This window comes from Phyllobates terribilis, unplaced genomic scaffold, assembly GCF_046119375.1.
Source record: "Phyllobates terribilis strain yellow unplaced genomic scaffold, ASM4611937v1 Scaffold_1__5_contigs__length_1240528914, whole genome shotgun sequence".
NCBI lineage: Eukaryota > Metazoa > Chordata > Amphibia > Anura > Dendrobatidae > Phyllobates > Phyllobates terribilis.
In genome coordinates, this window is record NW_027362761.1 from 208733139 (window position 1) to 208747462 (window position 14324).

Sequence of the window (14324 nt, forward strand, 5' to 3'; positions counted from 1 at the left end):
CCCGAGCATTTTAGTGCTCGATCAACACTATTACTTAAACTACCTTGAGGAATAATCTTTAAGACTCTATTAATTTACCTCATCAAAAATGACAATGTCACCTTTTTTGATAATTCGGTCTTAAAACTTAAAATATTAAAATTCTAAATCTTTATTTTCAATCATTACTCTGTTTTATAAAAAAGACATGATTTACATTTAATTCTCAGTTACTTTTCCTAAATTATGAGCAAATAGATCGGCCACACTCAGCAAAAACATCTAAAAAACAACAGCCTCCTCCATAACCCCTCTAGCTGTTCTTTCCATCACGAAGAGTAGTGTGTTTTCTGCCACCTTAGGCAAAACAAAAAGGTTAATCCATTAGCTTATAATGTAAGAAATCTCATATTAATTTAATATTCACCTAATGTACTCCTCGAGGTTTTGAACTGTTTTGTAATATGGGTATATGTTAAACCTATAATTTGTTCAAAATTTTTCAATACTGGCCACAAAGCAGGGAATGTGTCAAACTCTCAAATAGGTAGAATTTACCTAAAATTTCCGTCCGCTAGCAGATTGTTGATATAATGGTCCCGCTGGTCTTTGAAAACTGTTTTGCATGACTTTTGAGCTGACCATACACAGGTTACAGCTACGGCCAATCCCTGGCTTCACCAGTGATGATACTATGCTGCATAAATGCATTGGCCATTGACAAGTCATATCTGGCCCGATGGTACTGTTGGGATCTAATTGCCGCAGGCTACTCTAACAAGGACCAGCAGGACAAATGGGCACGCGGCACTGGAAATTACGTGAAGATTTACAAGGCAAGTAATAATTTTGAGTATTCCCTCCTCTGTGTCCATTTCTTAAAAATCCTATACAACTTAAAATGTACCTATAATTCATGCACAGAACATCATCACTGCAGACCACTTAACAAAGGCTTATGGCATTACCGGAGTGGCGGGATTAGAAGCATGGATGATTTATAATATAAGTAATAATTTTTAGTTCTTCAATACTCTTTGAACATTAATTTTTTACAAGTCCTGGAAAACTACTTAAAAAATGGACCTACAACTTATGCACAGAAAAATGGTCAGGCATATGTCATTCAATACACAATACCAATGTATGTTTTGTAATATGGGTATATGTTAAACCTATAATTTGTTCAAAATTTTTCAATACTGGCCACAAAGCAGGGAATGTGTCAAGCTCACAAATAGGTAGAATTTACCTAAAATTTCCGTCCGCTAGCAGATTGTTGATATAATGGTCCCGCTGGCCTTTGAAAATTGTTTTGCATCACTTTTGAGCTGACCATACACAGTTTACAGCTATGGCCAATCCCTGGCTTAACCAGTGATGATACTGTGTGTAGCATCGGCGTCTCTGCCTCATGCCAGGCAGAGACGCCGTCCCTCTCACCTCCCTGCTCCCCGCGCGACGTCTTCCTGCGCTCCTCTTCCTGCAGCGGCCGGCGCGTGTTCTTTCCCGGGCACTGTGCTTAAGGCGCACGCGCGCGCTCCCTCTCTTTTAAAGGAGCCACGCGTGCCGTCCTAAGGAGTCCCCGGCCAATAGCCGGAGGACCTCCCATATTTAAGGCACCTCCTCCAAAATGAAGGTGCCCGAGCAAAAGTTGTTGCACAGTTACTTATCTCTGCTTCAGCCCTCAGGTTCCGCTGCTAGCCTGACTCCTCGTCCTGCCTGCCAGCCTATTATCTGCCTGTTATTTGCCTTCTCTGTCAGCCCACTCACCTGGGAGCACCCGCCTGTTACCTGCTGTGTCTGTCAGCCCGCTCACCTGGGAGCGCTCACCTGTTACCTGCCTGTTACCTGCCTTGTCTGTCAGCCCGCTCACCTGGGAGTGCTCATCTGTTACCTGCCTGTTACCTGCATTGTCGGTCAGCCCGCTCACCTGGGAGCACCCGTCTGTTACCTGCTAGCCTACCTGAAGGCTCTGCCGTCACTTGCTGTGACCACCTGCCTGGTAAACCTAGAGACTACTACTTGCTCTGCTGTCATGTACCGTGACCACCTGTCAGCTACCAGTGACTTCTGCCTGCTTGCTGTGTCCATCCATCATACCGGTCAGTCCCAGCCATCTGACCTGTGGGAGCCACCTGCTGTCTCACAAGGTCGTCCCCAGAGTAGCACCTTGTCCCTCTGCCCGGATCCTCCCTGGTCACAGAGTCGTTAGCCGCCGTCCGACCAGGGTCGGTTCGGGTTGATACTTAGTTACGCCCCTCTGGGTCCCTCCTTGCACCACGACACAGAGGTTCCACCACCCGGACCCGTAACAGTTTGCTCGGGCCATGGAACCCGGTGGCACCCAAGCTCCCTCGCTCTCTGACCTATACCACAAAGTCTCCCGTCAGAGATCCCAACAGGAATCCATCCTGAACCACCTGTGGAATGTCAACTCCCGCCTGGACACACTGACTTCTCCACCAGTACCCGCCTCTAGTTGCACGACTCGCACCCCGGCAGCACCGCTGCCCATCAATACCATGGTGTCCGGCCCCTGTCCCCGGCTTTCTGCACCGCCTCGTTTTGGTGGACACCCCGCCTTGGCTCGAGGTTTCATAAACCAGTGCACCCTGCACTTTGAACTCTTGGCACATCAGTTTATCTCCGACCGGGCCAAAGTGGCATTCATCATGTCCCATCTCACTGGGCAGGCACTGGCTTGGCTAAATCCCCTGTGGGAGAGAAGGGATCCCCTGGTGTCCGACCTGTCGTCTTTCCTCACTGCTTTCCGGAAAGTCTTCGATGAACCGGGAAGTAAGACCTCATCAGCCTCCTCTCTGCTACGTCTCCACCAAGGGAGTCTCACCGTGGGCCAATATGCCATACGGTTCTGCACCCTCGCTTCTGAGCTTGCCTGGGATAACGAGGCCCTGGTGTCCGTCTTCTGGGAGGGCCTTTCCGGTCGGATTAAAGACGAGCTCGCCGGTCGGGACATTCCTACCATCCTGGATGACCTGGTGTCGCTGGCTACCCGGATTGACATCCGGTTTCAAGAGCGCACCAAGGAGACCACCTGTGAGAGAAGGTTTCCCTGCCTTGCTCCTACTTTCCAGAGACCTGTCTCCTCATCTGTCACTCCCCGGGCGCACTCACCCGAGCCCATGCAGATCGACCAGACCAAGATGGTCAAATCTCGTCAAGAGTCACGCCGAGCCGAGGGGAGCTGTTTCTATTGTGGCAGTAAGGAGCACCTGATCCGTTCCTGCCCGGAGAGGCTGGGAAACTCCAGTGTCTAGGACCGCTCGGAGAGTTCGCCCTAGACAAAAGTAAGCCCTCTCCATCCCTGACTTTGTGTGTCTCTATCTCCTGGGGAGAGAACCATCACTTTGAACTTGCCCACCTGGATTCTGGAACTGCTGGAAACCTCATTTCCCAGTCCCTGGTTGAGAAATACCGTATTCCCACCAAGTCTCTGGCTGAACCATTGTCAGTCGCCTCCGTGGATGGAAGACTCCTTCAGGTGACCATCCTGCTCGTCACGGAACCCATAACCCTGCAGGTGGGAATGCTGCACTCTGAGAAAATCTCCTTCCATGTGCTACCTGGACTCTCTCACTCCCTATTGCTAGGCCTACCTTGGCTCCAGACACATGAACCCGTGTTGAACTGGTAATCCGGTGAAGTACTCCGGTGGGGGCCGGACTGCCATAAGACCTGCCTGGTTCCAGATCGTCCGGTTCGTCCACCACCTACCCCAGCTAATTTACCCTGTCTTCCGGCTCCTTACTGGCCCTATGCTGACGTCTTCGGTAAAAAGGAAGCAGAGACATTGCCACCTCATAGGCCATATGATTGCCCGATCGACCTGGTACCTGGCGCCACTCCACCCCGTGGCCGTATTTACCCGTTGTCTGCGGCCGAAACCCGGGCCATGTCTGAGTACATTGAAGAGAATCTGGCTAGGGGATTCATCCGGAAGTCTACCTCCCCGGCTGGAGCCGGATTCTTCTTTGTTAAAAAAAAGGATGGCTCGCTACGCCCCTGTATTGACTATAGAGGACTCAATCAGATCACGGTAAAGAATAAATACCCCCTGACGCTCATCTCCGAGTTGTTTGACCGCCTTAAAGGCACCAGGATCTTTTCCAAGCTGGATCTACGTGGAGAATAAAACCTGCTCCACATCCGGCAAGGAGACGAGTGGAAGACGGCATTCAATACCCGGGATGGTCACTATGAGTACCGTGTGATGCCCTTCAGTCTCTGCAATGCTCCTCCGTCTTCCAAGAACTGGTCAACGACATCTTCCGTGATCTTCTTTACTCCTGCGTGGTGGTATACCTGGACGACATCTTGGTCTTCTCTCCAGATTTTCCCACACACCGGAGGGATGTTCGTCAGGTCCTGCTTAGGCTCAGGCAGAATCACCTCTATGCTAAATACGAGAAGTGCCTCTTCGAACAGACCTCTCTTCCATTCCTGGGGTATGTTATCTCCCAGACAGGCTTGCGAATGGATCCTGAGAAACTCTCTGCTGTCCTAAAGTGGCCCCGTCCGGAGGGGTTGAAGGCGATTCAGCGATTCCTGGGCTTCGCCAATTAATATCGTCTCTTCATTCCACACTTCTCGTCCCGGACGGCTCCCATATCTGCGCTCACCCGTAAGGGGGCAGATCCCAAGGTATGGTCGCCCGAAGCCGAGGAGGTCTTCCTTTCCTTAAAGCAAGCCTTCTCCTCTGCCCCAGTGCTGCACCGTCCAGACTGCAACAAACAGTTCTTCCTAGAGGTTGATGCTTCCTCCTCCGGAGCCGGAGTGGTGCTCACCCAAAAATTTTCATCCGGGAGAATGGTAACCTGCGGCTTCTTCTCCGAAATCTTCTCCTCATCTGAGCGCAACTACTCCATAGGAGAACGAGAATTGCTAGCCGTCAAATTGGCACTGGAGGAGTGGTGCTACCTGCTTGAGGGGGCTCTATACCCGGTGATCATCTATACGGATCACAAAAATCTGGCATATCTCCAGAATGCCCAAAGACTCAATCCGCGTCAGGCCCGGTGGTCTTTGTTCTTTGCCTGTTTCGACTTCATCCTATATTTCTGCCCGGCGGACAAGAATGTCAAAGCCGATGTCTTGTCCCGATCCTTCCTGTCCTCCGATCTAGAGGAGGAGCCTATGCACATCATCGATCCCTCCAAGGTGATGAATGTCGCCCCCTTGGATGTTACTCGTCTTCCACCCGGTAAGACGTTTGTAGCGTTTCCAGACCGTGAGAAGGTTCTTCACTGGGGCCATTCTTCTAAACTAGCTGGCCACGCTGGCCAAAAGAAGACCTTCCAGCTCATTACCCGGCATTACTGGTGGCCTACCCTACGTAAGGATGTGGTAGACTTCGTCTCAGCCTGTTCATCTTGTGCCCGCAACAAAGTTCCCAGACATTTACCAGCCGGTCATCTCCTGCCTCTTTCCGTACCTGCTACCCCGTGGCAACACATTGCTATGGACTTTATTACCAATCTCCCTGTTTGTGCCGGTTGTACAGTCATCTGGGTGGTCGCGGACCGCTTTTCTAAAATGGCCCACTTCATTCCTCTGCCTGGTCTCCCGTCTGCATCTGAGCTAGCTAAGGACTTCTTTCACCATATCTTTCATCTCCATGGCCTATCCCTCCACATCGTGTCGGATCGAGGGGTTCAGTTCACCTCACACTTTTGGAGAGCTACCTGTAAGCTGCTGGATGTCACCCTGGATTTCTCCTCCGCTTACCACCCTCAGTCCAAAGGTCAAGTACAGCAGATCAACCAGATCCTTACCAGCTACCTCCGGCACTTTGTCAATGCCCACCAGACTGATTGGACGGACCTCCTACCATGGGCCGAATTCTCTTATAACAATCATGAGAGCGAATCCACTTCCAAGTCCCCGTTCTTCATAGTCTATGGCCAATAGAGATGAGCGGTGTTCGAATTGAACTGTTCGCCAACCTCAAATTGAACACGAACGATTTGAAAAAAATTCGGCTGTTTGAGGCTATGTTCGATAACTGTTCGTGCATCAAAATCATTACTGGATTTTTTCTCAGTAATGCTGAAAATTCATGTTAATACGCAGTTTGAGTGTACAGCGGGGCAGGGGAGGGCAGGGGATGGATCTCTGCAGAAATAATGAAGATCTCCATTTTTTTTTCTCTTTCCCGCATTTACAGTGGGGAGGTGCAATCTGTCAGCCTATCAGCAGCGCACACACGGAGCGAACTGCTTTTTTTCACACAAGCAAGGGCATGTGTCATTGGCAGTGTATGTCACATGTCCTTGGCCTATAATACCCAGCCATTTTCCCCGTCGCCACCATTTTCTCACTGCTGCAGCTGGCTGTTAGACAGCACCGCTGTTGCTGTGTGCGCTATACTTTGTTAATTTCAAGCCAATTTTCGCACAAATATACAGATAGCTTGGGAGTAGGGAATAGTTGTGATTGCAGTCCTTTTAAGGACTAGGTTACATAATTTCCTACGACTTTTATCAGGCAGGTCTGTGCTCTTAACTAGATAGGTTGGGAGTAAAGACTAATTGTAATTGCAGTCCTTTTGAGGGCTAGGTTACATCAGTTCCTATCACTTTTGCCAGCCAGGTCTGTGCCAGTGCTGTGCAAGTTTTTTTCACAGCATTTGGCTAAATCTAGCAAAGAAAATCCTTTTTGGCCTCTTGCAGTGTGTGTTAGTCAGTGGAGTAGCCTATCTGTGTTGCAAGCTACACCACCTGTGTATAGAATACCAATTTTTTTACTGCACCTAGTGAAGTAAAACCTTTTGGGCATAGCATCATTCTATTAGTCCATCTATACTAACCTCCACCAGGTTGCAAATTCAATATAATTTTTTTCTGCATCTAGCTCTGAAAAAATATTTCTGCTTGTAGCAGTGTGTGGGATTTGTTCTATTAGTCCATCTATACTAACCTCCACCAGGTTGCAAATTCAATATAATTTTTATCTGCATCTAGCTCTGAAAAAATATTTCGGCTTGTAGCAGTGTGTGGGACTTGTTCTATTAGTCCATCTATACTAACCTCCACCAGGTTGCAAATTCAATATAATTTTTTTCTGCATCAAGCTCTGAAAAAATATTTCGGCTTGTAGCAGTGTGTGGGACTTGTTCTATTAGTCCATCTATACTAACCTCCACCAGTTTGCAAATTCAATATAATTTTCATCTGCATCTAGCTCTGAAAAAATAATTCGGCTTGTAGCAGTGTGTGGGACTTGTTCTATTAGTCCATCTATACTAACCTCCACCAGGTTGCAAATTCAAAATAATTTTTTTCTGCATCTAGCTCTGAAAAAATATTTTGGCTTGTAGCAGTGTGGGACCAGTTCTATTAGTCCATCTATACTAACCTCCACCAGGTTGCAAATTCAATATAATTTTTTTCTGCATCTAGCTCTGAAAAAATATTTCGGCTTGTAGCAGTGTGTGGGACTCGTTCTATTAGTCCATCTACACTAACCTCCACCAGGTTGCAAATTCAATATAATTTTTTTCTGCATCTAGCTCTGAAAAAATATTTTGGCTTGTAGCAGTGTGTGGGACTTGTTCTATTAGTCCATCTATACTAACCTCCACCAGGTTGCAAATTCAATATAATTTTTATCTGCATCTAGCTCTGAAAAAATATTTCGGCTTGCAGCAGTGTGTGGGACTTGTTCTATTAGTCCATCTATACTAACCCCCACCAGGTTGCAAATTCAATATCATTTTTTTCTGCATCTAGCTCTGACAAAATATTTCAGCTTGTAGCAGTGTGTGGGACTTGTTCTATTAGTCCATCTATACTAACCTCCACCAGGTTGCAAATTCAATTTAATTTTTTTCTGCATCTAGCTCTGAAAAAATATTTCGACTTGTAGCAGTGTGTGGGACTTGTTCTATTAGTCCATCTATACTAACCTCCACCAGGTTGCAAATTCAATATAATTTTTATCTGCATCTAGCTCTGAAAAAATATTTCGGCTTGTAGCAGTGTGTGGGACTTGTTCTAATAGTCCATCTATACTAACCTCCACCAGGTTGCAAATTCAATATAATTTTTTTCTGCATCTAGCCCTGAAAAAATATTTCGGCTTGTAGCAGTGTGTGGGACTTGTTCTATTAGTCCATCTATACTAACCTCCACCAGGTTGCAAATTCAATAAAAAAAAATTCTGCATCTAGTTCTGAAAAAATATTTCGGCTTGTAACAGTGTGTGGGACTTGTTCTATTAGTCCATCTATACTAACCTCCACCAGGTTGCAAATTCAATATAATTTTTTTCTGCATCTAGCTCTGAAAAAATATTTCGGCTTGTAGCAGTGTGTGGCACTTGTTCTATTAGTCCATCTATACTAACCTCCACCAGGTTGCAATTTCAATATAATTTTTATCTGCAACTAGCTCTCAAAAAATATTTTGGCTTGTAGCAGTGTGTGGGACTTGTTCTATTAGTCCATCTATACTAACCTCTACCAGGTTGCAAATTCAATATAATTTTTTTCTGCATCTAGCTCTGAAAAAGTATTTCGGCTTGTAGCAGTGTGTGGGACTTGTTCTATTAGTCCATCTATACTAACCTCCACCAGGTTGCAATTTCAATATAATTTTTTTCTGCATCTAGCTCTGAAAAAATATTTCGGCTTGTAGCAGTGTGTGGGACTTGTTCTATTAGTCCATCTATACTAACCTCCACCAGGTTGCAAATTCAATATAATTTTTATCTGCATCAAGCTCTGAAAAAATATTTCGGCTAGTAGCAGTGTGTGGGACTTGTTCTAATAGTCCATCTATACTAACCTCCACCAGGTTGCAAATTCAAAATAATTTTTATCTGCATCTAACCCAGCCAATACTTTTGGGCTAATACCACAATTTGGCCACTCAGCTCTGCTCGGTTCCCATCCATTGTTTTATGTGCAAACAACTCCAGAGTTGTGAATTAGTTAACCACCAAAATGAGTGGAAAAGGCCTGCTGCTGGTGGAAAGGGGAATAGGCGTGTTGGGAAGGGAAAAAATGGTTGTGTCCGTGGGGTAGGTTTTAAAGCAACAGTATCATCTGCAGAAGAAAGACCATCTTCCAGCCAAACTAAAATGTCTACTTCTTTTAGCGGACAATGTGATAAGATCCCTTTCTTACGGCCACGCCAATCGCTACAAATTGCAGATGAGGCACAAAAACAGCAGGTGGTTCAACGGATATCAAGTGCTCCTTTAAGTGGGCTCTCCTCCACCTCAACTTCAACATCACAAATACTCCTGTCCTCAGAGGTGTCACGCCAATTGCACTTGCTTTCTCACAGCTCCCAAGTCTCCAGCTGCCCGTCTGAGTAAGGGGTAGAACAGATGGTTGAGTCTGCAGAGCTGTTTACTCATACTATAGCCTGGGAATCAGAGGTCGGCTCCAGAGCTTCTGTGAATCCAGACGAGAAATGATCTGCACTGATGCCCAGAATCTTTATGAGTCGGATCCAGGACCAGACGCAGAAGGTTCTGACCATAATGTCGACCCAAGTTCCCAATCTGTAACTCCTGTTGGTGGAGACAATGAGGAAGACGATGATGAGACTCAAATACCTGATTGGAGCGACAACTTTAGTTTTTTGTCAGGGCAGGAAGAGGTTGGCTCTGAGGACGACGGGTGTGATAACACACAGGGTGATGATGATGAGGTTGGAGATCCCACTTACTGTCAACCCACAGTCAGCCAGTCGATGAGGTCAGCAGAGGAGGTGGAGGAGGATGCTAGTGAAGATGAGGTCAGGTTGCGCCTTCCTGGACAGAGACATAGTACTGGAAGCACGTCCACAACTGCATCCTCAAACAAAACTCTGCCTCTGACCACAAGTCGTGGTGGCTCTTCAGGTCGCATGGGTGCTAAGCCTTGCATAGCTTGGGCATTTTTTCAGATCGATAAAGATGACCCAACTCGTGTTATCTGTAACATTTGTCAGAAAAAGCTAAGTAGAGGCCAAAAAATCCATAGTTTGAGTACTTCATGCATGAACCGGCACATGGATATGAAGCATAAGTTGCAGTGGGAAGCTCACTGTGCTACAATGAGGCCTAGCCAGCCGAGCCAACCACCGTCTGCCACATCTTGTGCATCCGTGGCCTCTTCATCCTCTGTGACTGGGGGGACAGCAGTCACACCTGTTTTGGGACGCAGACCTGCCACCTCTTTACCCGCAACAGCCAGCGTGATTGGCAGGTCATCATTTTCTTTGGAGGTGGAAACACCTGCTGGTGTTCAGCGCTGTCCGACATCGATAGCACCACCTTTGGATCAAGGCAACATAACATGTCCACCTGCATCTTCCTCACAGACCGGCTGTTTGCCGGGGACACCCTTCTCAACCCCGTCTAAGCACAACAGCCAGCCCTCGGTCCCTCAGATGTGGACAAGTAAAAGACCATTTCATCCTAGCCATGAGAAAGCTAAGAGGTTGAATTTCACCATCTGCAAGCTCTTGGCTACAGAAATGCTGCCTTTCAGCCTGGTGGACACAGAGGATTTTCGAGACCTTATGTCCGTCGTAGTGCCCCAGTACCAGATGCCCAGTCGGCACTACTTCTCAAAGAAAGGTGTGCCTGCGCTCCACCAGCATGTTGCACACAACATCACCGCTTCTTTGAGAAACTCTGTGTGTGACAGGGTGCATTTCACCACAGACACTTGGACGAGTAGGCATGGACAGGGGCGTTACATGTCGCTGACTGGGCACTGGGTAACTATGGTGACAGCAGGACAAGGGGCTGCTGTCCAAGTCTTGCCATCCCCACGAGTTGTGCGTCAATCCTCTTTATCTCAAAGATCCTCCACTGCTTCTGCCTCCTCAACCTCCTCTCGGTCCTCCACCTGCACCCAAAGCCTGTCTGGTCATGCCACAAGCTTTCTAACTGCGCAGAAGGGATCCTGCACACCTCCTTACTATGCTGGCAGCAGGGCTCAACGTCAGCAGGTGGTTTTTACTTTGAAATGTCTGGGAAATGTGAGTCACACAGCTGAGGAGTTGTGGTCAGCTCTGGAGAACCAATTTCATGAATGGTTGTCTCCACTGGACCTGAAACCAGGGAAGGCCGTGTGCGACAATGCTGCAAACCTGGGTGCGGCCCTTCGCCGGGGCAATGTCACACATGTGCCTATTATGGCTCACGTGTTGAACCTGGTTGTTCAGCAATTTTTAGCCCACTATCCCGGACTAGATGGCCTTCTGCAGAGGGCACGGTCGCTGTGTGCTCACTTCCGCAGTTCGCATCCCGCTGCTCAGCGACTTACATCTCTACAGAAGTCGTTGGGCCTGCCACTTCACCGGCTAAAATGCGATGTGCCTACCCGGTGGAATTCAACTCTGCACATGTTGCAGCGACTGTGGCTGCACCGACAAGCCCTGGTGCAATAAGTTCTGATGTATAGCCTGGGCCAACGAGATCCAGAGGTGGGGAAAAATACGCTGAGGAGTGGTCTCAGATCAGGGACCTATGCACCCTTCTGCACAGTTTTGAAATGGCGACGAACATGTTTAGTGCTGACGATGCCATTATCAGCATGACTATTCCGGTGATTTACATGCTGGAGCACATGTTAAACAGAATTCGGAGTCAGGTGGTGGCACAAGAGGAGGTGGAGGAAGTAGAGGAGGAGGAGTTGTCTGCGGAAGGGCTAACATCTGCAAGGTCCAGACGGTCGGCAGCACCAAGGCGGCAGGCATGTGAGGGTGGGGGAGATGGTTTTACCAGGGCGCATGGTAGCAGCCAAACTAGTGAGGAAGGTGCAGGAGCCCAGGAAGAAGTGGAGGATGAACTGATGGAAGACTCATCAGATGAGGGAGACCTTGATCACTTTTCTGTTGTGCGAGGTTGGGGGGAGAGGACAGAGGAAGGAAGCATGATTGTTACCTCGCCACCAACACAACAGGGACTTGGTGCTCCTGGATGCGCAAGACACATGAGTGCCTTCTTGCTGCACTACCTGCAACATGACCCTCGAATTGTGAGAATTAGAAATAATCCTGACTACTGGGTTGCCACACTGTTAGATCCCCGTAACAAAAGTAAATTTGCAGAAATTATTCCTGCCATAGAAAGGGATGCACGCATGCAGGAGTATCAGCAGAGACTGTTGCAGAATCTTACATGTGCTTTTCCACAAAACAAGAGTGGTGCACGTAGTGAATCTCACAGTTCCAACTTGCCAACCGTGGGACCGTCGAGTGTTCAGCACTCAAACCGTAACAGAAACACAGTATCTGCTGGTAACATCAATTTTGCGGAATCATTTCACCACTTTTTTAGCCCATCCTTTGCAAGGCCACAGGAGACAAGAAGTCTGACACATAGTCAACGCCTAGAGACGATGGTACAGGAGTATCTCCAAGTAAACATTGAGGCCATGACTGTGTCACTGGACCCTTGCTCTTTTTGGGCTTCCAATCTAGATAAATGTCTGGAGCTCGCCACTTACACCTTGGAGATCTTGTCATGCCCTGCAGCCAGCGTTCTGTCTGAACGTGTGTTCAGCGCTGCTGGTGGTGTGCTGACAGATAAGCGCACGCGGCTCTCCACTGATAATGTAGACAGATTCACGTTCATAAAGATGAACAAATCATGGATCCGGAACGACTTTTCTACCCCTGTGTCATCCTGGGGAGAGTAAAAGCTTGATGATTTGTTAAAATCACCTCACCAACCGTTTTAAGCTTTCAAATTACTAATCATGTTTATCTGTATCTTGGCTGGAAAATAATTTGGGCCTTGTAGCAGTGTGCAGTACTGATTCTTTTAGGCCATCTATACTAAATTCCACCAGATTTAAAATTACTAATCATGTTTATCTGTATCTTGGATGGAAAATAATTTGGGCCTTGTAGCAGTTTGCAGTACTGATTCTATTAGGCCATCTATACTAAGCTCCACCAGCTTCCAAATTAATAATAATTTTTAGCTGCATCTAGCCCGGAAAATAATTTTGGGGCTCTTAGATGCGCAAGACACATGAGTGCCTTCTTGCTGCACTACCTGCAACATGACCCTCCGATTGTCAGAATTCGAAATAATCCTGACTACTGGGTTGCCACACTCTTAGATCCCCCACACTCTTCGATCAACCTTTTCATTTTAATAAAGAACAAAAAAATTGTCATTTTTGAAATTATATGCATTAGCAGGTTATTAGAAACTGAAATCAAACAGTTTTCAACTCAAAACTTTATTCTAGGTGATGTTACATTTGCACATAGGACCCGTTGTTCAAAAGGAGCTTCTGAACTCTCTCGTCCATTGAATTTGTTAGGTTTTGGATGGTTTCTGCTTCAATTGTTTTGCATGAGGACAGAATACCCTCCCAGAGCTGTTGCTTAGATGTGAACTGCCTCCTGCCATCATAGACACTCCTTTTGATGATGCTCCAGAGGTTCTCAATGGGGTTGAGGTCAGGGGAGCATTGGGGTCACACCATAAGTTTGTCCCCTTTTATGCCCATATCAGCCAGAGATGCAGATGTGTTATGTGCAGCATGAGACGGTGCATTATCATGCATGAAAATGATCTTGCTGCGGAACACACGGTTCTTCTTCTTGAACCATGGCAGGAAGTGCTGTTGAGAAACTCCACATACAATATGGAGTTCATCTTTACCCCTTCAGGGATCCTAAAGGGGCCGACAATCTCTCTCCCCATGATTCCAGCCCAAAACATTACTCCACCTCCTCCTTGTTGGCGCCGTAGCCATGTTTGCATGGGGTGTCCATCAACCAGCCATCCTCCACTCCATCCATCTGGACCATCGAGCGTTGCACGGCACTCATCCGTGAACAAAACAGTTTGAAGTCAGTCTTCATGTATTGTTTGGCCCACTGGAGCCGTTTCTGCTTGTGTACAGTGGCTAGAGGAGGTCGACAGGATGGCTTACGCACAGCTGCAAACCTCTGAAGGACCCTGCATCTTGTTGTTCGGGGGACGTTGGAGGCACCAGCAGCTTCAAAAACTTGTCTGCTGCTATGACAAGGCTTTTTTGCCGCTGCTCTTTTAACCTGACGTAATTGCCTGTAGGAAAGAGTCCTCAATTTTCCATTATCAGCACGCACACGTGTGCACTGTGAATCAGCTACATACTTCTTGATTGTGCGATGATCAGGATTAGAGATGAGCGTTGTTCTACTCGAACTGTTCGCCAATCTCAAATTCGAGCTGTTTTGGGCGGTGTTCGAGCCGTTCGGCGAACACGAACAATTTGAGAAAAATTTGGCTGTTCGAGGTTATGTTCGATAACTGTTCGTGCACCAAAATCATAACTGGATTTTTTCTCAGTAATGATGAAAATTAATGTTAATACGCAG